At 41.0% G+C, this 24,263-nt stretch overlaps 1 protein-coding gene across 19 annotated transcripts in view; it reads left to right on the top strand.

Moving 5' to 3' along the window:
- INPP4A (inositol polyphosphate-4-phosphatase type I A) overlaps window positions 1-24,263 on the top strand; it is a 134,868-nt gene that overhangs the window by 19,979 nt on the left and 90,626 nt on the right. For 10 of the 19 annotated variants that reach the window (XM_072849660.1, XM_072849659.1, XM_072849653.1 and 7 more), the window contains exon 1: window positions 18,667-18,826. The exons of 7 other annotated variants lie outside the window; for them this stretch is intronic. The gene's annotated coding sequence lies outside the window, so the exon portion shown is untranslated. Of the gene's footprint in view, window positions 1-18,666; window positions 18,827-19,049; window positions 19,120-24,263 lie in introns of those variants that run through there. 2 more of the 19 variants (XM_072849647.1, XM_072849649.1) reach the window with 2 other exon arrangements.

Raw genomic sequence — 24,263 nt, 5'->3', positions numbered from 1 at the left:
CAAAGGTAGAACTTCAAGGTGAAACAGACTGAGGAGGAGGGAAATAATTTGTAATTAATCATGTGAACAGACAGAGGACACGTTGTTCACAATTATAAAAAAATGTGTATTTGTCTCTTATAGTGTGCGTAAATGAAAAAAAAAATCTAGTGGACCACTGAAAGTAATTTTTAACTGAGCCATTCTTCCCTCCTGGAATGTAAATCCCTAGAAGTTTGAAATAGGACAAGTAAACATGAGGAAGGATAAGAAGCAATGTACAGAAAACAGAAATTCTACTCAAACTTGTAGCTCTTTGGTTTTAGATGAAAAAAGTAATTTCTTTTAAACAAAATGGCATAATGTTCTGGTTCATCAACAAAGTCTGAAAGGTTCAGCTCTTGCAGCTGAGAGTTGAGGTGGCTGCATGTTTCTTCTTTGGGGAACAGAAAAGGCCTACTTTAGCTTCAGTGTCTCCTTTCTACTTGCAGACATTTGGAACTGAGAAACAATTAATTGGAAGACAAAATACAAGGCTGGTAGTTAAGCATAGTTCAAGCAAGGTTAAGAGGTTTTTAGGTAACTGTTGGAAACCAGATGAAACAGGATGTGCTCGTTTGCATCAGTATTACTGTTTTTGTAAAGTCTGTAAGTGCACTTATATTTGTCTGGGCTTCAACCCAGTCGTCTGCACTCTGAGGGACCAAGCCCACTGTTGGAAGTAGGGTGGGAGTGAAGGACTGACTCAGATTGTTTGTTTCTGCAGTTTTTACTGGTGAAACCAGCACCAGTCTGCCTTGAACCAACTTGCTTGGGCCTCTACACGTAGGCATGTTAGAAAGTCTTGTAGCAAAGAGGTGAAAAATTATATGATGTATTGGTGGCATGAGTTCTTTCTGATGAAAGGTTATGGGGATAACAGGTGCAAGGCAGAGGCAAGTTGAGGTCTAAAACACTGACAGATTTTCAGATGGGACTTGAGGATTGCTATCTGAAGGCAACAGATGGAACAGAGAAACCTGAGGTCTCAGCAAAGAGAAATACTTTTTGTTTTCTGAATGCTTTTAATTTTTGTCACTAAGATATTTAAAGTGGTTTTGCTGTATTAAGCATGAAACAAGGAAACAGTTGCTAGGAAGCATTTCTTCAGTTAGTCTACATTTTACAGTAGAGGTTCTCCACTTTTGTTGTCACTTTTGCTTATATCTGTCAAAAAAATCAGAAATGTGGATCACGGATGTGTTAGGCTTTGCTAATCTCTTGTGTTGATGTGCCTTGTGTCCCCACAGATTCTCTGGCATTTTTTTTTTATTCATTGCTAAATGGAATATTTCAGTCATACACAAAGTGAAGCAATTCAGAGTTATGTATAGTTATTGATTAGTGCTTCCTAGCCATTTTCTAAAGGGGACAAATTTGCACAAGACACTTGAGACACTCATGATTGATAATGCTTATTGGATTTGTCCTCTTCGTTTGGCAGCTCTGCTCAGAGGCATAAAACTCCTGCCTTGGGAAACTGCATTGTTTCTGTGTGTCACCCAGTCCTACATATCAAAAACAGCTTAAAGTCAAGCATTAGTGCTTTTGTTGTGCTGAGTAAGTTTTACTGACATCGGGGAAGTTACTTGCAGAATAAGGAGTTACCTGACTGGAGTCAGTGTTTTAAATAACTTCTGTTAAAGAAATTACCTATAACCATAGGGAAAACCAGCTTGTCCTTGAGCATTTTTCACAAACAAATTGAAAGGAGTTCCTAGAGGGAGAAGGGTAGGTGGCTTTCCTTGTGGATGTATGGCTATAGAGTCAGAGGGCAGGAGTAATTGAGTAGAGAACACCCTGCGATGTAGCAATGCACAGGAGATGCCTGTGTCTTTTTAGGGGGAAGTCTCACGCTGGTGCTGTCCTGAGAGAAAAGCACTGTCCTGATGAAGGGAACGAGCTCACTTTTTCCATGGTTGTGGAAAAGAAAAAGCAGAAATTAATTGCCAAGAGCCAAAAAAAATTAGTAGAACTTACGACATACAGAAAATTTAGGGTGGTGTCCCATATAGACTGCCTAAAACTATGTTATAAGTTAGCAGTACTTGCTCTGATTTTTGTTACAGTATCTACTAATGTTTAGCATAGGAAATTTACCTAATGCAACCACTTGAGAAGCCCAAAGAATCATGGATAAGTCTGCAGAACTATTAATTGGGAAAATTTCTACCTTATTTATGTAGCTGTCATCTTGATAACTCTCTGATCCTAGTGTTAGTGGTAGATTAGTGGAAATGAACAACAATAATAATTTTCTTAAGAAAAACTTTGAGTAGTAAGTCCTGATTTTTATTCTTGACTGACCTATCTCCTGACTTACTTCTTTGCATGTGTTACTGTTATATTCATATTCACCATGCAACAGTCTCTCGCAGGGATGGTCTGATATGTCAGAAGGTGTTCTTCCTTCATGGCTTCAGCAGCCCTTGATCTGCAAACAATCTAGCTTGTCAAAGATGTATTTGGACTGATTTTGTCTATTCAGGTCAGTGACTTGAGGACCAGACTCCTTATCCTGTTACTGATGTTTAACAGGCCAGCATATAGTAGTAATCTTACACAGGCATGTTCTTAGCTCGCTGCAAATGTAGGTTATTTATCTGTGTAGTTCACAGTGGAATGAGGTTAAGCTAAGTGACTTTGCTTTGTGCTTGCTGTGGTTCACCTGATGTGTTATAACTTGTTAAACTAAAGTACTTTGATACTGAGCTTTTGTCTTTATAGCCATAAATGTAGAATATCTGATTATGACAGTCAGGTCTTCTGAGCCCAAGAATGGCATTTCTGTCTTTTGCATCAGCGCTCTTTATGTGTCTAAGATTGTCTTATGCTATTTTGATTCTAACCAGTATTCTGTTTAAAAAAACCAACCAACCAACCACCCCCCCCCCCCCAACTGTTTTAAAAGTTTTGTTTTTGTAGAATAATATTTAGATTGGATAGAAAGTACGAGTTGTATCTGCTCTGACACTTGCTATTCTTGATCAGTCCCTTAATCTTACTAGTCTTTTAAAAGGCATCACATATTTAGAAAGAATAAGCTGCAATTCATTCTGCCCCATACACAAGGTTAATACTACAGTATTACTACACTCAACTAAGCCTTACTTTTATTTGGTTGCTGGATTTAAAAAAATTAGAGAATATATTTCTGTGGTTAGGCCCTAGTCTGACACACTGCAGGAGCAAGTCTTTATATGCTTGTTTCAGTTGTTACGTGCATTTTCATGTGAAGAGCAAGCTGCAGTGTTAGGAGTTCTTAACTTTCTTGTGTCTCAAGATGCAAGCTTGTTTCAGACATTATGGCCTTGTTGAAGGGGTTCACAACAGACAAGTAGCAGTCATGGTCTTTCACTGGGCTAGCTGGTTGTTCTGGTCCCATGGCTGAAATGCTGTGGCTACAGGTTTCCTGGGTCTCCTGGCAGTTCATGAAGGATAGCTAGCAGCTACCTGTGGCAGCTACTCTGTGTCTGCTATTCTGCATTTCCTCTCCATTTCCTTTCAAAAGGAACAGAATATTTGGTTGTGTTTTGTGGCAATATGGATTCTCCTTTCTGCTACTGAACCTGGGCTAAATATTTCTGCGTTATTTCAGTCCAAGCAACTGGAAGCTGGTTTGGGTGCAGCTGCCTTGCTGCCAGTGGTCAAAACTCACTATTCAAACTAGGTTTAAACATTGATGAAATTTTAAATAATCTTAAGATGGAGGTCCTCCTAATTGAGTTCCAGCACTTGAACTTTTGTGGTTTATGTCGTCAAACTTCCCTCTGCTAAATCATGAAAGAGCAGAGATCTGCAGTGATGGTTTCTTAGTTTTAGAAGTCAGACCTGAGGCTTTCGCCTAGTCTTACAATGTTAGCAATTGGGCATTTAAGGAAAACATTGAATATCACACAGTTTATAATTCCTGATACGCTATACAGGTCCACAGCTGCTTTAGACTTACCACCCTGCCCCAGCCTTGGGACAACACAATGACAGAAGGTATATCTTGTCAATGTAATGTTTCTCCCAGTAGTTTCATCCTAAGGTGGTTTTTTGCCTTAATTTTCTTTGCAAACATGCCTTAATTTTCTTTGCAAGCGTACCTTTCTTGGTTCAGTCTCCCAGTGCAGCATTAAGCCAGATGTGGATGAATATGGACCTGTGCAGTAAGATGGGTAGGTCTGTACCTCTGTACTGGAGTGAATCCATCTTAATGGATTCACTTTATTTGCTGAACTTAATCTAAACGGATTCAAGTTTTGTAGTCTGTGTAGCTTCATGTTCTAAGTGACATTTCTTCAAGAAATATATTAAAGGATTTCTTGTAAATACAAGAGTTACTGCTTTGGCACAAATTTTACATTGCTTAAAAGAATGCCAGGAGAAAACCTTTCCTGCCTTTTACTTTTAAAAATTACACCTGCCTATAGGCATATTTTTCAAGTAGGTAATTAGCTTTGAATGATTTTGTGGCAACTCTGTTTTAATCGTTTGAAGAGTGAGAAAGCAAATAGACTTGGCAAAATAGAGCAAAATGGCTAAAAAACTAGCTGATTGATTTTGTGTTTTCACCTGCAAAGAAAGGCAAGTGCTTGATGGTGATGCATGTGTGCATGAGTGGGACATTACCTTTAATCAGCCCCTTACAGCCCCCCTACAAGTCTCACCCTTCTTTAGCACACATATGTCAGTCTGTATGCTGCAAAAATACATTATGTTTTGTTTGTTCAAACTGGCAACGTGATAAAAATTTTCCAGGAGATTGAATACTCTTTGGATGTTTAACTATGTAATCTCTGTCTAAAATAAGACATACCAGTTTAATTACTTATCTGAAAAATGTTTTTGTCTTTTTTTTTTCTTTTTCTTTCTTTTTCTTATTAGGGTTGTTAGAATCATAGAATCGTTTAGGTTGGAAAAGCCCTTTAAGATCATCAAGTCCAACTATTAACCTAGCACTGCCAAGTCCACCGCTAAACCATGTCCCTAAGCACCACATCCAAACGTCTTCTAAATACCTCCAGGGATGGTCACTCAACCACTTCCCTGGGCAGCCTGTTCCAATGCTTGATGACCCTTTCAGTGAAGTAAAATTTCCTAATATCCAGTCTAAACCTCCCCTGGTGCAACTTGAGGCCATTTCCTCTGGTCCTATGGCTTGTTACTTGGGAGAAGAGACCGACACCCACCTCGCTACAACCTCCTTTCAGGTAGTTGTAGAGAGTGATAAGGTCTCCCAAGCCTCCTTTTCTCCAGGCTAAACAACCCCAGTTCCCTCAGCTGCTCCTCATAAGACTTCTGCTCTAGACCCTTCACCAGCTTCGTTGCCCTTCTCTGGACACGCTTCAGCACCTCAATGTCCTTCTTGTAGTGAGGGGCCCAAAACTGAACACAGTATTCGAGGTGCGGCCTCACCAGTGCTGAGCACAGGGGGACGATCACTTCCCTAGTCCTGCTGACCACACTATTTCTGATACAAGGCAGGATGCTATTGGCCTTCTTGGCCACCTGGGCATGCTGCTGGCTCATATTCAGCCAGCTATCGACCAGCACCTCCAGATCATTTTCTGCCAGGCAGCTTTCCAGGCACCCTTCCCCAAGCCTGTAGTGTTGCATGGGTCTATTGTGACCCAAGTGCAGGACCTGGCACTTGGTCTTGTTGAATCTCCTACGATTGGCCTTGGCCCATTGATCCAGCCTGTCCACATCCCTCTGTAGAGCCTTTTTACCCTCAATCAGATCAACACTCCCACCCAACTTGGTGTCATCTGCAAACTTACTGAGGGTGCACTCGATCCCCTCCTCCAGATCATTGATAAAGATATTAAACAGAATTGGCCCCAATACTGAACCCTGAGTTAGCTCTCAGGCTTGAGAGATTGAGGAGAGAAAAAGGAAAAACAGTCATTTCCTGAATTGTCTCATTTTTGTGCTTGCAGATGATCATAGGAGCACTCTGGGACTTGGTAGCAGTTTAGAGATTATTTTAGAGACATTCTGCTCTGCACCAGCTGCTCTCAATGCTCTCCCAAATTGAATGCTTAGGATGCTATCCAGTGGCTCACATCTTGCTGGGATTACTTTTAGGCTGTTTTGAAAAACTAGGGCTGGTCTGCTTTGGTACACAAATTGGGGTATGTTGAGTGTTATGCGAGCTATGTTGAGTGTTATGCGAGCTAAAGGCAGTTTTTCATTCTGACTGGTGCTTTATTCTCCACAATGCTGCGTCTAAACCAGATTTTTCTTGTACTTCAGCTGTTAACTGCCTTTAGATTTTAGTAACTAGGCTGAGACTGGAATACCATAATACTGCTATCTATCTACTTTTTCCCCACCTTCCTCCACTGCTCTTTGTACTGTGAGAAAACTGACGAGTAAGAGATTTCTGAAGAAAAAGGAGGGTGAGCAGCCCCCAAAACTTCCAAGATGTAAAGAAGCAGTCCTGTTAGTTATCTCTTCCTCCTGTATTTGTCATCCATCTCCTCAAGAAGACCCTGTGCTTGGTAGCTCCTCCTTACAGTACAAAAAGCAATGTGTGGACTTAAAGACAATAAAAGGCAACTGCTTCAGGCAGCTGTATTATAAATTTCAGAGTGTTGATAATAGAGTATCATAGGAGGCTTAAACTTTGCAGTACGGTTTTGCCTTTTTCCGTGGATGTGTGGCTTCTGCAGTATTAGAGGCCAAACCTGTCATGGTACCGTTCCAGGCCTGCAGCCTGTGCAGTAAAATATCCTGTGGAGGCTCTGCACCACAGTTCTTCTGGAGTTACTGATATTTTTCTTCTTGTCGGCTTTTCTGTCAGTGCCACACAATTCTGAAAAATGCCACTAGAACCAATCGGCAATGCGACACTTGGAGAAAGCTGTAGTGACTATAAAGGAGTATTTCTGTCATGAGCCAAAAGCCCAGGAATTTCAGGGATGGGTGGCCCAAAACAACATCCAAGCTCAACGTGTCATGTGTTTTGTGTAACTGAGCTACAGCATGCTCAGTGATCATGGAGGATTTGCATAGCTCTGTATTGCAGCTTCAGTAGCCCAACCTTTGAGCATTGCTTAATGGCAGGCCAGGAGTTTCTGCTCTGTGGTCCATGAAGCAGTGGAAACTTGCATGGTATCGCTTTCCCTTTATTCATTATTATTGCCTTTATTGCATTAAAGAGGCTAAGCAGACCTTAAATACTTCATGTTAAGTAGCACTTGCTTTCATGGAAGCATTTTTTGCATGATGGTGAATGGTTAGTCCACTGAACAAGGAAGGCTTGATTCAGGGAATGACTTTTGAAGCCTCTGATAATAGAGTTGTATCGTTTAGTGTCTTATTTGAGTTCCTGCCAGACTTGAACATTCAGGCAGTGATAGGTACACATCGGAAAATGCCATTGGTCAAGATGTGATTAGGACCTTTTTCCAGGCTGAAACCTGTGGAGGTCTGCACGGCTCTTCAGACACCTGTGTCAGTGGAAGAAGCCTTACTGCTGTGAATGAGCGCAGTTAAGTACAGCAAAGTCTTAACAGCCTTAAAACTCTTCTGCCTAGATTCAAAACAGGGGAAACAGAGCTGAAAAAAGTTTCGTGTTTTTTTCCAGAGACTTGACAAACATTGTTTTTCTTTCCTAATAATGCTTTTATAAAGCTTTCCTGATGATCTCTTCCCAAGTCCTTTTGTCTCCTCTCTCTCCCTTTACTGTCATAGCTTCCCCAGTGTCCTGGTTTCAGCTGGGATAGAGTTGATTTTCTTCCTAGTAGCTGGTATAGTGCTGTGTTTTGGATTTAGTATGAGAATAATGTGCTAACACACTGATGTTTCAGTTGTTGCTAAGCAGTGCTTATACTAAGTCAAGGACTTTTCAGCTTCCCATACTCTGCCAGCGATGAGGTGCAGAAAAAGCTGGGAGGGGGCACAGCCAGGACAGCTGACCCCAACTGGCCAAAGGGCTATTCCATACCATATGACGGCATGCTCAGTATAGAAACTGCGGGGAGTTGGTTGGGGGGCAGGGACCGCTGCTGAGTGTTGGTCGGCGGGTGGTGAGCAGTTGCATCACTTGGGTTTTTTTCCTGGGTTTTGTTTCTCTCTCTCTCGTTGTTTTCCTTTTCATTACTTCTTCTTCTTCTTCTTCTTCTTCTTCTTCTTCTTCTTCTTCTTCTTCTTCTTGTTGTTATTATTATTATTATTATTATTATTATTATTATTATTATTTCATTATTATCTCATTATTATTTCATTATTATTTCAATTATTAAACTGTTCTTATCTCAACCCATGAGTTTTCTTACTTTGCTCTTCCGATTCTCTCCCCCATCCCACGGGGGGTGGGGGGGAGGGTGAGCGAGCAGCTGCGTAGTGCTTAGTTGCCAGCTGGGGTTAAACCACGACATCCAGGCATCTTGTTTTCTTGTGTTTGCTTCTGAGCAGTGTGTCAGGCAGGCAACTCACTCTCGCAGCTTACAAATGTGTGCCTGTGTCTCTGCCTGAATCACTCCTCTCCTGAATCTACCTCCTTGGATCTTTGTCCATTGTATAGTTAACTGTGCTGTTTAACTTGCCCTGCCACGCTTTCCCCTACAATGACTTGCCGTGCAGTTTTGCCATCACTTCTCCATTTCCTGTTCTGTAAACCAGTTTGCTCCATTAGCAAGCCACCACAGTGCCATTAACTTCTCTCCTTTCAAGACCATACACTAGGAACTGCTCTCGGGTTGGTGTATTAACTGAAACTCGTATCGTCTTGATGTTAACATTGATCTTTGCCTTACTGAGAGTCTTGATTCCCCAGCTCTGACATTTCCTCTGTTTCTGTCTGTCATCTTCTAAAAACATCTCATACCTCACAGCCAAATTCTTCCCATCTGTATTCTATTTTGAGCTCTGCTTTTACTGGATAGTTTCCCTATTTAACTTTAGCACTTAAGCCGCTGCAGGATTTCTGTATATCTTCTGGGGATTTTTTTATTTGTTTGTAGGCCTGATTGGGGCATATTAGCACCAGTGGACTGCGTCCCCTCTGCAGTTTTAGAGGGAAGTGAGTGCCTTCAGAGAGGCGATTCCTGACACCTAAGTTAGCAACTTAGCTCCTGCTTAGCTTAGGTGCTCTGAGTTGCACTCTGCCTGTCTTGTTTCTGAGAAAGCAGAGAATTCAGTGCATTTTCTGACTCTCCTGGACATTCTTGTTAATTTAGTCTCTTCACCACATTGCATATAAGGGGTGTGCATGGATTGTAGTCGTTTTCAACCTATTAAAGAGATCAGAGGCATTACGGACTTTTAAACTACGACTTTTTAATTTATGTTCTTAAATATTCCTTTATTCCAGGTTAGCACGCTGCATCTGTAGGAGGAATCAATAGATTTGTTTCTTTAATGCAATTTTTGAAGTTCCCACTTTTCCTTGTTCTTTTTTTTTTCCCCTTAATGGGAGATTTTTCAATGAAAAACTTAACTCTACAGACTATGTATTTCCTCTTTTTAGTACCTAAATTACAGGTTTTTAGGCCATAGTGATATGGAACATAGGAGTAATAAAGCTGAAAAGGCTTCTCTTAAAAACAAAAAAATCAAAAGATCACAAGAAAGACACCAAAAATATGTTGCTTTCCTGTGTGGAAAGCTTTTTATGTGGGTTAAAAAATGATTATTTCCTTCTCACTCTCTTATATAAGCTATAATTGCTACCAATTTCATGCAAAGTTTGTTACTATTTGTAAAAAGGCTCAGGCAGGTCTCCATGATGTTTTTTGAACCTGCAATCAATTATTTTTTGGGAGGAAGAACTGAGGGGGAAAGAGTGGGTAGAAGAAATGTGCACCGATTTTGTACAAAAAAAGGCTTGTACTGATTAGCTGCTATCTAAATTATAGTCTATAAAAATAAACTTTAAGCTCATTTATATGAAGCTGACAAAGCATCAGGTCCTTTTGAAATAGTGTTTGGCCAGTATTTGTGTGGTTTCAGCCTATTACATGAATTCCTAAAAAAGGCAGGCTATTTAGAAACACTGCCTAACAGGTCCTGCTTGCATCTTACCCTTTTTTAGACCCACTGTAGAAAGACAGACACCCGTACTTTTGAAACTGCTTTAATGTGAGGACAGCTTCTACTTGTCTTCCTTTAGCTTTAATGTGTCCGTTTCCTTTTCTGTCTTAACTACAGCTGTTACACTGAATTACAGCTTGTGTATTTTAAGAGCCCTTCCATAGTTACGGGTGTAGATCCCATAGTTTCCATACTCTGCTGTGCCTGGCTCAAGGCAACTGCAGCTCCGTGGTGGTATTTGCCCTTACTTGTGATTTCCTCACTGAACCAGTACTGTGCAGTAGTTAACCAAGCTGGAGATAGTTCAGTGGTTCTCAAGCAAATACCGTGCTGGTATTTGCCCTTACTTGTGATTTCCTCACTGAACCAGTACTGTGCAGTAGTTAACCAAGCTGGAGATAGTTCAGTGGTTCTCAAGCAAATACCGTGCTGGTATTTGCCCTTACTTGTGATTTCCTCACTGAACCAGTACTGTGCAGTAGTTAACCGAGCTGAGATAGGTCAGTGGTTCTCAAGCAAAATGGATGGTTCCAAAGCTATAAATGATTATTCTTTGTATTGTAGAGAGAATTGCATGCTCGGATTGTGTTGAAGAACTGACAGAGATAAAGGCTCTGTCTTCTTTCTCTTTGCTCAGTTTGGTGTCTCCGTTCAATCTTGATGTAATCAGCAAAAATGAACATACTGTATTCTATTTCAGAAGCCTTTTCATGGAGGCTTATTAGAATTGTTTTTCCCAAGAGAAATTAACGGAGAATAAATGCTATTTTGGACTATAGCAATCAATACTGTATTTTTACACTACCTGTCTTTATGACTCTTGCTGACTTACGCTTGTATTGGTGTTTTGTATTTATAGCCAGCTCTCTTCAATATGTCATCTTTATCTCTAAAATTATTTAATGAGTGTTTGAAATCCTCAGCTTGCAAAAGTGAATGTATTTTGGAGTGCACCTTTCTAGGAATGTGACTGTCATTTATTAAGTAGTTCTTTAAACAGTTCTACATTGATTAGAATCAACCTCACAAGATCTGGATGGGATAAATGGATATCTTCCTTCCAAAACTAAGCATTATCCCAAAATTACTTAATACAAGAAAGAAAGCTTGTCCAATATTTAGTACACTAATCAGAGCTTAATTCAGTTCCCAAGACTCTTTGGGTAATGTCAGGCAAGTAATGAATAACATCATTACAACCTAAGTGAGGTGGGCCCTAGAAACTTGTGCCTCTGAGCCTCAGACTCTATCTGCTTCATTCTTCCATTTGAAAAAAACCAAAACACAACCACCCAGCCCCACGCCCCCCCAAAACTGACAAGCTGAGGGGAGGGAAACCTTGCCTTCCTCTGTTTTGGGTTAAAAACTGGGAGGTGACCTGTTGTTTCCCAGATCTCCGGGTGCATGCTTTGTCTCTATCCTGACTCTGTCTCAGGTGCAAAATGCATGCCAACAGACCTGTGCTTTTCACCAAACTAATCTCCATGTCAAGGAAACCTTGGGTCTGTGGCCCAGGCGGGGCTGGGAAGGGCAGCTGCAGCTCCCAGTGCTGCAGGGCGGCAGGACTCGTGGTCTGTGACCACTGTGAGCCTCATCAGGCAAGTGCATGAGTAGCTATCAATTCCAGACAGCTGAAGTACATCAGAGACAGAATTAGAAGAAGGTGGAAGTAGGGGAGGGCAGGGTAATAGAAAATATATGTTTTACTGCCTTTAGAATATAAAAGGATGGTGCCAGTAATCTCACCGGTTTAGGCTGGTGGAACCGAACTATAAACAAGAGGTTGTATGTGGAACTATGCACATCACTTTTTTTTTCTGCATAGTTGGAATTGTTTGGTGACTTAGATGGATCTGTTCAACAACTGAAGGAACATATGCCATACATTTGGTGGGAAACTGAGTGGACGAAGGCTTTGTAGAACCATAGGATATAGATGTCAAAAAATTACCTTTAAGTAGCACAGCTACCAGTGTTTTCCACTTAATCATAGTTCCTTAATACTAATCATGCTTCCTTAATACAGACATGTAAACATTGTTAGAGAAGGTCGATGAGACTCTAATAACGCATTAAACCTGGTAATCAAATGATGCAATGTCTTCAATTATTATCTGCCCAGTCTAATTCCCTGTAAATTCAAGGACTCAAAAGTCTTTTCCCAAAACACTGTATGATGCAAACATCTGTAATCTCTGGTTTCCCTTTAGTGCCTGAGACATCCCATGCAATGAGACCTTTTACCATACTAGGAATTGAAAATAATCTAGAAATATATGTAGCAATATATCAATGCGTACTTCTGGATTATACATAAACAAATGAAACTGATTTTAAAAAAACAAAGCAACCACTCACAGCTCTGATATACCACCTGATCTTCCAACAGATACATGGAAAAAGACGTAACTGGTGGAAGTGCCAACAAATGGTGCACAGGGGTCTGTTTGGGGCAGTCTGTATTTTTATGTCCCTGAAGAAAAAGAAAATGGTTTATTTAATAAGGAGATTCTGAACCTGTTCTTACTTTTTTATTTTTTTGCCTTCTCTTATTATCTATGTAGGTTTGCTGGTTTGTAGTTTGGCTGTTCTTAGAATAAGACATGGAGCCTTTGACTTGAAGATTTTTTGAAACCACATTAAAACACTGAGGTGCTACTTTTTGTGAGCATTTTCCATGGCCTAATTTTAGGAAAAATCCCAAATGATCTGAAGTCAATTAAGCTCTGAATGTCAAAATTTATATTAATCATGAAAGAAACACTTCCATTATCAACACTTATAATAAGCTTTTCCACCTTGGGCTCCTGCTGGTCTGGATTCTGATGCACAATCCAATGTGTACGGTACCTTAATCTTTGAATGGTGCCATTGATATTTGGTGGCATTAATCTGGGGAATAATTTACAGCGCACCACAAGTAAAGGTTGGATTCACATGTAGCGACAAATTGCTGAGCTTGCAGATAACTTTCTGATTGGATTGTTAACTAATTTATTTTGAAAGGAGAAATAAAGAATTTCGAGAGAGAAAGAAGAAAAATGGTTTAACCATGGCTTTTCTTTTTATTAGATCTGTTACTGGTCAACATACATTTGGGGACCCTCTTAGCTTTTTGTGAAGTGCTGTATACTATACTAACAACAGGAATTCTTTTGCATGGCAAAGGCAAAGAATGTCAAGAATAGGAATAAGAGAACAAGGCCCTTAAATGTGTCTATGTAGGCAGTTCCTTTTCATGACCTTACTAATGAGGAACATATCAGAAGATGATTTCCCTGCTAAAAATAGGGGCTGGTTAACTTACAAAGGAATACAGATGAGTTGAAAAGACAAGACAAAGCATTAGAAATCTGTTGTGCAAACACAGAAATCTTGCATTACAGCTGCTCTTTCTTCATGCACATGAGGAGGTGTAAATTTTAGGAGAAATATTGCAGAATAGTCATCAAAATTTTCCAGCTTTGCATTCAGTTTTACTGGTTTTTGATTTAGTTTACCCAGTGCAGCAGATGGTACGTAAGAAAACAATGAGTCTTTGCATTGACTTTCTCCAGCATTGACAATTGTTCTTTCTGAGACATTTGAAGAACCTACCAGTCATAGGTCATGAAGACCAGCATGAGATCTGCAAGTCCTGCATTGTGAAGACAACAGGAAAAACTTCACTCAGAAAATGTATAGAGTGTATTGAATGAGCAAAATGAGTGGACGTAGACAATTTCCATCAGAGAACAGCATTTTGTTAGACAGGGCAAGGACCCGTGATGGTTAAGTCATGCAGTAACATATGGTTGCCTCAAAATGAGTTTATGCCTGGGTTTGGGTGTCTCTTTTGTTAGGATTCAGACATCAATATTCAGTTGAAATTATTGTATGAGTGCAGAAAATGGGGTTTGAAATGGAGTGGTAGTTGTACATTGTAGAGAAAAATAAAGATTGTTTGGAATCAGAAAATTGTGTCTATGTTGATAGAACAAATTACAATATTCTTGGAAGCCTGGAGAAACAAGGTGTTTTCTGACATGCTTTCTCTGGTGTCCAAAATGATCTATAAGGCATGTAGGTAAAATTTGAGATTAGAGATGCTTCCGCACTTGCACTGTATCGTTTTTAGGGAAAAAAGCAGAGCTGTGAATATAAGGAGAATGAGATTGGGCACACGGTAATTTCAAATGGTGCATCACTTGATTACCAGGTTTAATGTATCATTAGGGTCTTGCTGACCTTTTCTGCCAATGGAAAACATGGGCAGATGTTGGCATTAAAGAGGAAAAGAGAACAGAAGTGGATAGATATGAGCAGGCCAGCTGCCAAAAGATCAGCTGACCCTATGCTGACATCAAGTGCAATCTGGGGAGTCCTTCTTATCCAAGCAAGCCGTCGCATGTATCGATGTCTGTATACGCAGGATCCACAGCAGTGTCTGTAAACTAGTCTCTTATCTGGTCATTACGTCTTTGTTGCTATGAGATATATTTTTCCTGCCTTGTTTTGGCTGATTTCTCTGATCTTAGTCTCTGAGAGTCTCTTGTTTCATCTGCTGACAACAGACCATAAAGAGGAAATGGGCATTTAGGTCATCTTGTGCATTTTCACTAGATGTGCAAAAGTACTTCCCTCTGAGATCTGTGGCAAGCAGCTTGTCACTTTTTAGTCTCTTTCCAGTGCAGGATATGTAGCTTTGGATTGTTACGAGAGAAATAAAAAATTTATTTTACTTGGTTCATAGCTATAGCAGTAACTTGAGGAGGTGATCTCAGCGAAGAGATGCACTTGTGTGGTATGGTGGAAATGGTTTCCCACAGCCTCTTGCGGGTTGCTTTGCTGATTGCTTTTGTAGAGATGAGTGCAAGGTACTACTGAGACATTGGTGGATGATGTAGTGACGGTAAAAAGTTCAGCCGCTATAGCGTGTGTCCTGTTATTTCTCTTCAGAAGCCTTGAGATAAATGTGGTAAGTGTATCCTCTTCCCTCCTCCCATACTCAGTTGCTAAAGCTCTCCTTTCATGTGTGGCTTCCTCTGTTCATTGTCTGTGCAGCATAAAGGTTCTGGTGCTGATGCTTTTCCCAGCAGGAGTTTTAATTTTCCTCATAAGCAAACAGTGCTTTTGTCATAGCATATCAAAATACCCATGAAAGGTAATTAGGTGGAAAAAATTAACCTACTACTGAGATGCACCGAAAGGGAAGTCTGATGGTCCAGTGAGCAAGACACGGAAATCTAGTTTCTGCATTTGGCTTTTCTGTGGACATGTGGAGCAGCCTTGGTCAAGTCAGTTAGCTGTGCTTTGTAAGATGATGCAAAAATATTTCCCTTCTCAGCTTTTTGCCTGTATGTCTTTTCAAAATACATGCTCCTTCTGCAGTGGGTCTCTTCTGCTGTGTGTGTGCATAGTACTCATCTCCATGTGTGGCTGCTCACTGGTGAGGGCCTTTGGAAAGTACCGTAATGCCCATAACAATGATAAAGGGAGTGTGAGCCTGTACAGAAAATGTGCTCTGCTTTTCGTCTTGAAGATGTGTGTCAGGGCTCCTCAAAAACTAGTGTCTCTGAACTCCCACCTTTCCACAGGGCTCAGAAAAACAAGGCTACAAAACATTACGATGCAGCAGAGTATGCAGCTAATGGAAAGATGACTGGAAGGCTGGGGGGGGGGGGGGGGGGGAGGACGAAGGGAGGCATCACTGTGGATACTGGCAGTGGTCCTCAATCTGCTTCTGTTACTCTATTGCATTGGGAGCCAGCTCTGTCCTTGAAAAAAGTGAATGCTCCCCCTGTCCTGGGACAGTATAGCTAAGAAGAAAAAAGGCTCAAGAACAAGAGTAGAGAGGTTGGTGTTCTCAGTAAGGACAATCTGACTGTAGACTGAGCTTTCACGAGAAAGCAGGTTAATATGGAATCTGACAACCTGGAAGAGGCTGTGGGAAACCATTTCCACCATCGTTGGCATAATGATGACTTTAAAAAAAGAAATCACAAACAAACAAATTCCCAGAGACAGGGAGATGATGAGGAGGAACAGGATTCTTTAGCCTAGCATGTTCTGGGGTACCATGTTGAATAGGTACTATAGAAAAGCCTTTGCTTGCTTGTTTCCTAAAGGAGAAAAAGGAAAAACCATTAATCTCTAGTCTTTAAAGATTGTATAATAGTCTACACTGCCTTTTAATGCAAAATCTCTTGCAGAACTGTTTAGTTTAGCAGGCTGTACTCAATTCCTGTTCAAGATTTCATCCACATCAGTGTGTAAGTTTTTGGGGTTTTACCTCTGCTGAGGTAAGAAGCTTCAGGTTTTCCCATTTTTAGACCCAGGATCCAAACCCTTTCTAATGCAGAAGGCCCAGCTAAGGAGACTGCTAAATTAGGCAACATGGAACTGTTGCCTACAGAAGCTAGATCACTTTGGATTTGTAGAGGACGTCATTTGCAGCTGAGGCAAGTATGTGCGTTTTACACAGCACATGCTTGCTCTTGGTATGTTTTATCTCTTTGAGGCCTTTAACAGCTCTTTCCTTTGAGTCATCTTTGATCCTAATCTATGCTTTTAGGTGGACAGCAGCACAAAATTGAATGCAGATACATAATTGTGTGCCATACGTTTAAAATCAGACAAACAAATAACACCCCCCCCCCCAAAAAAAAAAAAAAAAAACAACAACCCCAAACAAACCAAACCCCAAACATTTGAAATACCTTCCAGTTTTGTCTTCAGTTTTGTCTTCCTCTCTGCCATGTCATAGTGTCATAGATGCCATTTGGACTGTGGCTGTCCTGTTAGTTTTCCTGTTTAAAACCTCAGGGGTCTTGGTTTGTTTTTTTGTTGCTGTTGTTCTTGTTCTTGGGGTTTGGGTTTTTTTTTTTTCCCAGGCATGCTGTGGATTTTAGCATTCTCTTGCCTATTCAACCATTTAAGACAAGAAAATAAACCCTTGAAAGCTTGACAGGAGCAAAGATTCACTGTCATTAATAAATTGACGGAAAGGATGGGATTCAACAGAAGTTCCAAGCGATAGATAGAATACTAGTGGTTTTAAGGGAAGAGTTTAGTTCAGTGTATCTTCGTAGACACCAGCTATTCTTTATCCCCCTTGTTTGTTATCTCCATGACCATGCTTCAAGGATTGTTTTGCTCAGCTTGGTTCCTTCTCATCTCTTGATCCCTGCCAAGCCAGTGTTCTTGGCTGCTTTGAGATACACGGAGAGAGTAAACATTCTCCATCAATAGTACGAAGTTTGTTCAGTGGCTTTAATAACAACCAGATACAGTACTGAACAGTGCCGTGCACGTACTTGGATTGGATGTATGGGCTTACCTTTCACTTGATTGGGCTTTGCAAAAGAAGGAATTCTTTAAAAAGACAAAAACCGCAGAACTATGAAAGTCATGCTTTGATACTAGCTTTTCCAAGAGAAATCTCAACACAAATCTGTTTATCTGGGCGATAGCCAGCTGGACATTTGCTAAGTATGAGGAAAGATGTTCTGCTGTAAACGCTTTGACATAAACCAAGTTCCTTTTTCCCAGACTATCTGGGATGTTTATATGAATGGCTGTTAAGCAGGTCTACACATTTTAATGGCATTGTTCCTTGGGCCAGCAGCTTCTTTTGACAATACTCTCTTGATTCATCCCACCATGATTTGTTTCCATGTGGTTGAACTGCTGGCTCAGTAGAGAGCTTCATCTGCCTCTTCTGAAGCATGGATTTGCTCAACACTGCAACTGCTTAGTGTCATCTGCCTTTCAGAAATGAAGCATAATCAGTACAGCAGTGCATATCAACACTATCTGGCATTAAGTGCCTAACTTTGGCTTCATGATACCTGTTCTCAGTTGTTTGTGGTGGGGAGTCTGGCAGGCCTGGGAAATAAATAGGTGATCAAATTGCTTCTTTGACTGTGGCGATCAGTGCCTAGTGAGATGGATGGCTGTGGGGGAGGCTGCCGGAATTCAACCCTAAACCCGCTGCCCCTGTCTATAATGCAGCTATGCTCTTTTCCTATAGGCACTTCTCCCTGCTAAACTGGTGTCAGGCACATAGGATTTCTGCTCACGTGCATCCCATAGTCCTTCCTACAGTTCTTTTATCTCACTGCATTTGAGACCAAATTTGTCCTCCACAGAGCACTTAATGAAATCAGAGGCACTTTGCTATAAACTTGTGATGAATAAATGCATATTGCCCTAACTCAATACTTTTGTTTTAGAATCTTTCCTGGGGTATGTGAGTTCTTCCCCTAGTCTTGGTGAGAGGTGTGAGCCCACAGATATCTTGTAGTAGCACACCACCTGGCATACCACAGTATTGACCTCGCTTGCAGAGCAAGCTTTTGCATTTGAGATAAATGTTTACAGTGAAGAAAGAACCAGAATTGCCATCCTGGGAAAAAACCAACCAAACAAGATTATATAGAGGATGGAATCAAACTTGCTGCTGAAAGAAAAAGCTGGGGCAGTCTGCAGGCATATACAGACACAGGGGCGGCAAGTGCGTGCGTGCCTGTGCGACAGAGAGCAGGAGAGAGCAAGCGAGAGGAAGCCCTGAAACTTAAACTCCTCCTGCAGCTCTGCATCTGCTCTGAGTCACTGGTATGACTCACACTGACAGTGTTCACGTTAGCTAGCGTTCAGATGGAGCAGCTCTGGCAACAGAAGAAGCAGGTTCTATTACTGATTACCTGCTGCAGCAGACAGTTGCGCCAAGATTTTTTTTTACGAGCGCAGATGAAACAGAGGAGGCTCTACTGAGTACCATTATTATTATTGTTTTCTTAAGGTAAGAATGCCTGTTATTTACTAGAGAAAGATATGAAGGGGAATTTAGAGCTTGTGAAGGCTGAGTCTCTTTCTGCTGCTGCTTATTCTCAGAGGATGCTGATCTTTGGAGCTGCGTTACTGCAAAGCTTTGTCTCGACTGTTTGCAGTGCCATATGGAGAATCATATGGCTAATGGGCAGTGCATGTCCTAGGAAACAAAATAACTATATTCTCATTCATAGATGTTATGTAAGGCATGGCAGCCATGTTAAGGACAGAAGACCTCTTTCGAAGAAACAGTGCTGCTAGACGGTAGGAAACAACTAGTTTTTAAGCAGCCCTCTGTTCTTTGGAGAGCGGTGCAGTTCTGTAGTTCTTGCTTAAAACTAAATTTACTGACTTCTGAATTTCTGTGGTAATAGAATAACAAACAGCGGCATTAGAAATAGCAAAATAATTGTTTACCTTTAGAATCACAGTGTTGTTTTGCCTTCAGCATTCAGGCTGGGAGTGTGCGCACGCTGTGATCTGTGCAGTGCCTGGATGTAAACAGTTTCTTCAAATACTTTAAATGATACTTCCAGATATTAGGGTGGTTTTCCTTTTGTGCCATTAAAAGCCCATATATATATGTCCTGTTCTGATAATTGGTTATATGCAAAAAGTGGGACATATTCTAGTTAGTGTTGACATGCAGACTGGGTAAAACAGTTTTTTGTAGTGGCTTTACTGCTATTTTATTCACTCTAGTGCTATAATTTTAATGTAGTCTAGACTGGTATTGCTAATTATCCTCATGTGGAATCCACTGAGTCTTGAGCCTTTGCTGTATTCCTCACAAGAGATTTTCTAAGTTAGGGACTCTGTTTATGAACTGCAATAATGAATTCATCTTAATGTCTTTTTTCTTTTCTTTCCTTTCGTCCCCCCCTTATTTTGGATTTGCAAGGTAGTGTCCTTTTAAAGTGCATCTTACAGTGAGGTTGGCAGCTGCTCTTAGTAACAAGGGAGCCTGGTCATTTCTGTGTATTATTTTCAGAATGAGAGAATGAGGATATTTTCAAAAACAGATCATTTACTAGCTTACTTTTGGCTACTTGAAACTACCACTCATTTCCTTGTAGAATTTACATAAAAATGAGCACTGTCTTCTCCTCTCAAAGAAATACGGTGCTGTAGTAAGGTCATGTAAAAATGACAGCATACTTTAGGTTCTTCTTCTATTTGCTAATTTATAGCATTCGCTGATGTACAGTGTTTTCATTGCTATGAATTAACTAGATTTGGTGTTCCTCTCTTAAAAAAAATCAGGTTTCTTAATAAAATGGAAAGTAAGGTTTGTTAGTGCATTTGTAGTATCTTTACGCTTCTTGTGGTACACAACATAGAAAACTATCGTGTGAGAGAACCTTTTAAACAATGTCACTTATGGATGCCTATCTCCTAGAGCAAAATTTTGGTGACTAATTTGAATGATTTATGGTTTTGATATAAAATATTTCTCATGTTACAGCATTATAAATGCCAGATAGTTTAAACAATGTTAGGGTTGGTTTTAGGGCTGCTCGCTAACAAAGTTCTGGCACGTGTCAGTCTTTCCTTCCCCTCACAAATCCAAACAAGTCCAAATAAAACAGTCTTTACAGTCTTAATTTTTCCACTGATTTATATCTGAATTATTGTTTTCTGAGATTGTGTGTCAGAATTGTGTTTGCCTTCATATTTGCCGTTAAGTATGCATGCATTTAGAGTATGAATTCTGTATTGTCAAACCAGAACAAATAATTTATTACAATAAAACTCAATTATCTTCAATTAAGTTTACATAATTTCATTATTAATGCATTGTGGGTGCAGTTAAATAATTAACAGTTAACATTTTGAAAAGAAATTACAAGAACATGCTTGTAATTTAAACCAGGATGACAGCCCCTGAGTCAACACAACCCTGAAGACAGCCTCTCCTTCCTACTTGTCTATAAACTCTTTGTGCAAGTGCTGACCACCAGAGAGAACTTCCTGTGATTCATGTCATTCTTGTGTTGCCTGCTGTGTCCCTCTGTCTGCTGCTGGAATGCCACTAAGTGAAAAAGAGCGTCAGCTGAAAAAAGAACAAAAAGTCCAGCCTCACAAGATAGCTAGACAGTTTGCTTTATGTGAGTTGGAAAGCTTCTGGGAAGAACTATAGCAGTTTTAGTGGTGTTTGTTGTGATACTATCTTGATAATTACATGCCTTCTTTTGGGTATATTAACAAGTCACAGCTAAAACATAAATATCCAAGGTAGGAGAGATTTGTGCAGGGAAGTGATCATAATTTGTGTTAAGTGCAAAGGAAGCAGCTGCATTTCATCCTTCTATGCAGGGATTTTGTAGTAAGTATAATAGGGCTTGTCAGAATCTGCCCTCTAGGCACCCTGAAAGTTAGTTTTTGTTGCTTTGAGTTGGCTTTGCATCAGGCTGTAAAGGCAACAAATGGCTGTTGGGACCATTTCACCTGTACTTTTGGTAGGACTTTGGTGTGAGAGTTCATGATCTCCATGGCCTTTCTTTTCTGTAGTAAAGGTTTGGTATCTCCAGTGAACCCAAGCAGAAGGTCCCAGCTCACTGTTCTCCCCTCCTGTTCCTAACCTATAGGACATCACTGGTGCTTGCGTGGCTGGTTTTCTCATCTCTATGTTACTCTAGAGCCATGTTCTGTTACCTCTGCCCTCCCTGAAGCTTTTGCTGACTTCCTGCTGAAATTTAAGCCCCCTTTTTCGATTCTGTACTGCTCTACTGTAACCTGTTTAATGATTCTCTTCCCTTGGTAGGTTTTCCACCTAGGCAAGCTTTACATGGTGCAAAGCTGCAAACCTCATGTAATTCAGCTCTTCCCCTTTGCTGCTGTGCCGCTTGTGTTGTGAACAACAGGTGGGGTGTTCAGCTGTGCTTTTATTTGTTTCTTCCTTCATAAAACCTGCTGCTTTTTTCTTGTCTTCCTTTGTGGCCATGCCCTAACTGTGTTATTCTGAGCCCTTCATCTGCCTTCCTGGCACGTGGGAAGCAACGCTACTGGATTAGCTCTGATCTCTTACACGTTCTGCTTCCTTAGTCCTTGAGCAGAAGTTTCGAACTGAGCAGTGGCATCATCCTTGTGCATTCTGTTCTACCTCTCCCTGCTGTGGCAGGGGGAAATGACTCTGCAGGAAACACAGCTGTTGCTATGAGTAGTAAGTGGAGAAATGAGGGGCATGGAGAAAATAAAACATTTCTCCAAAATTCTTGAAGCTCTGAGACCTACAGTGGGAGGAAGCACTTACTCTCTTATTTTACACAAAAGCTACATCAGCAATGATTTATAGCCAGCCTTCCTAAATGGCTCATGAAGAACTTAGGGGAAATCCAGTCTTATTATCGAAACAAATTTATGTGAATCTTCTTTAATATGGGTGATTTTTGGATTGTATTACAGTTTTACCTAGTGATCAACCCAAACTGGAGCACTGCTGTATCAGATGCTGAGTTTTACACAGAGTAGAAGATGGTCCATGCACGTAATAATGATTTTTTTTCACAAAAAATGGTTGCCATATTTTCTATGGTGATTTGCTATTTGACATCAGACTTTCTGAAAGAGGACTCTGCAGTATATGAAAAACCAGCAGTAAATTGGTGTTTACGTAGTACATCCTTGTGTCACAGAACAGCACAGCATTTCTGTTTTCAACTCTAAATTTGAAAAAGAGGGAGGGAAAAAGTTTGAGGTTTTTTTTTTACAAGTTTTGGTTTCTTTTTTTGCGTGTTAGAAATAAGCCCCTAGAAACTGGAGTTATATTGGAATAAAATCCTTGCATGTGAGCAGTATGAATAGCATTGTTTGATGTAATTTATCTGGACTTCTGTAAGGCCTTTGACACGGTCCCCCACAACATCCTTCTCTCTAAATTGGAGAGATACGGATTTGATGGGTGGATTGTTCGGTGGATGAGGAATTGGTTGGATGGTTGCATCTAGACGGTAGTGGTCAATGACTCAATCTCCAGATGGAGATCAGTGACAAGTGGCGTCCCTATTGGGTCCATATTGGGACCAGTACTGTTTAATATCTTCATCAGTGACGTAGACAGTGGGATCAAGTGCACCCTCAGCAAGTTTGCAGATGACACCAAGCTGAGTGGTGCGGTTGACACGCCTGAGGGATGGGATGCCTTTCAGAGGGACCTGGACAAACTCAAGAAGTGGGCCTGTGTGAACCTCATGAGGTTCAACAAGGCCAAGTGCAGGGTCCTGCACCTGGGTCGGGGCAATCCCTGGTCTGGTCTCAGTACAGGCTGGGGGATGAAGGGATTGAGAGCAGCCCTGTGGAGAAGGACTTGGGGGTACTGGTGGATGAAAAGCTGGACATGAGCCGACAATGTGTGCTCGCAGCCTAGAAAGCCAACCATGTCCTGGGCTGCATCAAAAGCAGTGTGGCCAGCAGGTCGAGGGAGGTGATTCTGCCCCTCTGCTCCGCTCTGATGAGACCCCCACCTGGAGTACTGCGTCCAGCTCTGGGTTCCTCAGCACAGGAAGGACATGGAGCTGTTGGAGCGGGTCCAGAGGAGGGCCATGAAAATGATGCGAGGGCTGGAGCATCTCTCTTATGAGGAAAGGCTGAGAGAGTTGGGGTTGTTCAGCCTGGAGAAGAGAAGGCTCCAGGGAGACCTTATTGCAGCCTTTCAATACTTGAAGAGGGCTTATCAGAAAGATGGGGACAGACTTTTTAATAGGGCCTCTTGCTATGGGACAAGGGGTAATGGTTTTAAACTAAAAGAGGGTAGATTTAGACTAGATATAAGGAAGACATTTTTTACAATGAGGGTGGTGAGGCACTGGAACAGGTTGCCCAGAGAGGTGGTAGATGCCCCGTCCCTGGAAACATTCAAGGTCAGGCTGGATGGGGCTCTGAGCAACCTGTTCTAGTTGAAGATGTCCCTGCTTATTGCAGGGGGGTTGGACTAGATGACCTGTAAAGGTCCCTTCCAACCCAAACTATTCTGTGATTCTGTGAATACTGAACCATCTTGTTTGTTGGAGAACTCATCTTTTTATTTGCATAATTTTTAAAAATGACAATTTTTACATCAGTTGTTTTGGGGGTCTTTTATTTGTATATGTGTATGCGTCTAGAGGGTATCTGCTTTGTCCCTTTTCCTGTTTTCTGAGTAAGTCTTCTTGTTTGGATTAGATTTGTTGCCTGGTTTTAAAGAAGAGGGGGAAAGAACTGTTAAATCTTTGTTTATACTGTGTCCTGAAAAGCTCTTCACTTAATCCTGGAGCAGTTCAAGCAGAGGGACACAGAGGGAGGTAGTGAACACGTCCTGTTTGCCCTGGAAGGCCCAAACTGTTAGAGGAGCTCCCACTTCATTGCATTGCGTGAGGTTTTTGTATTGCACAGAAAAAGTCACAGTCTCAATTTTTATCTGTTGAAAGCTT

This window comes from Ciconia boyciana, chromosome 1 (genome assembly GCF_034638445.1).
Source record: "Ciconia boyciana chromosome 1, ASM3463844v1, whole genome shotgun sequence".
Lineage (NCBI taxonomy): Eukaryota > Metazoa > Chordata > Aves > Ciconiiformes > Ciconiidae > Ciconia > Ciconia boyciana.
Note: the sequence above shows the minus strand (reverse complement) of the source record. Positions and strands in the feature narration are given on the sequence as shown.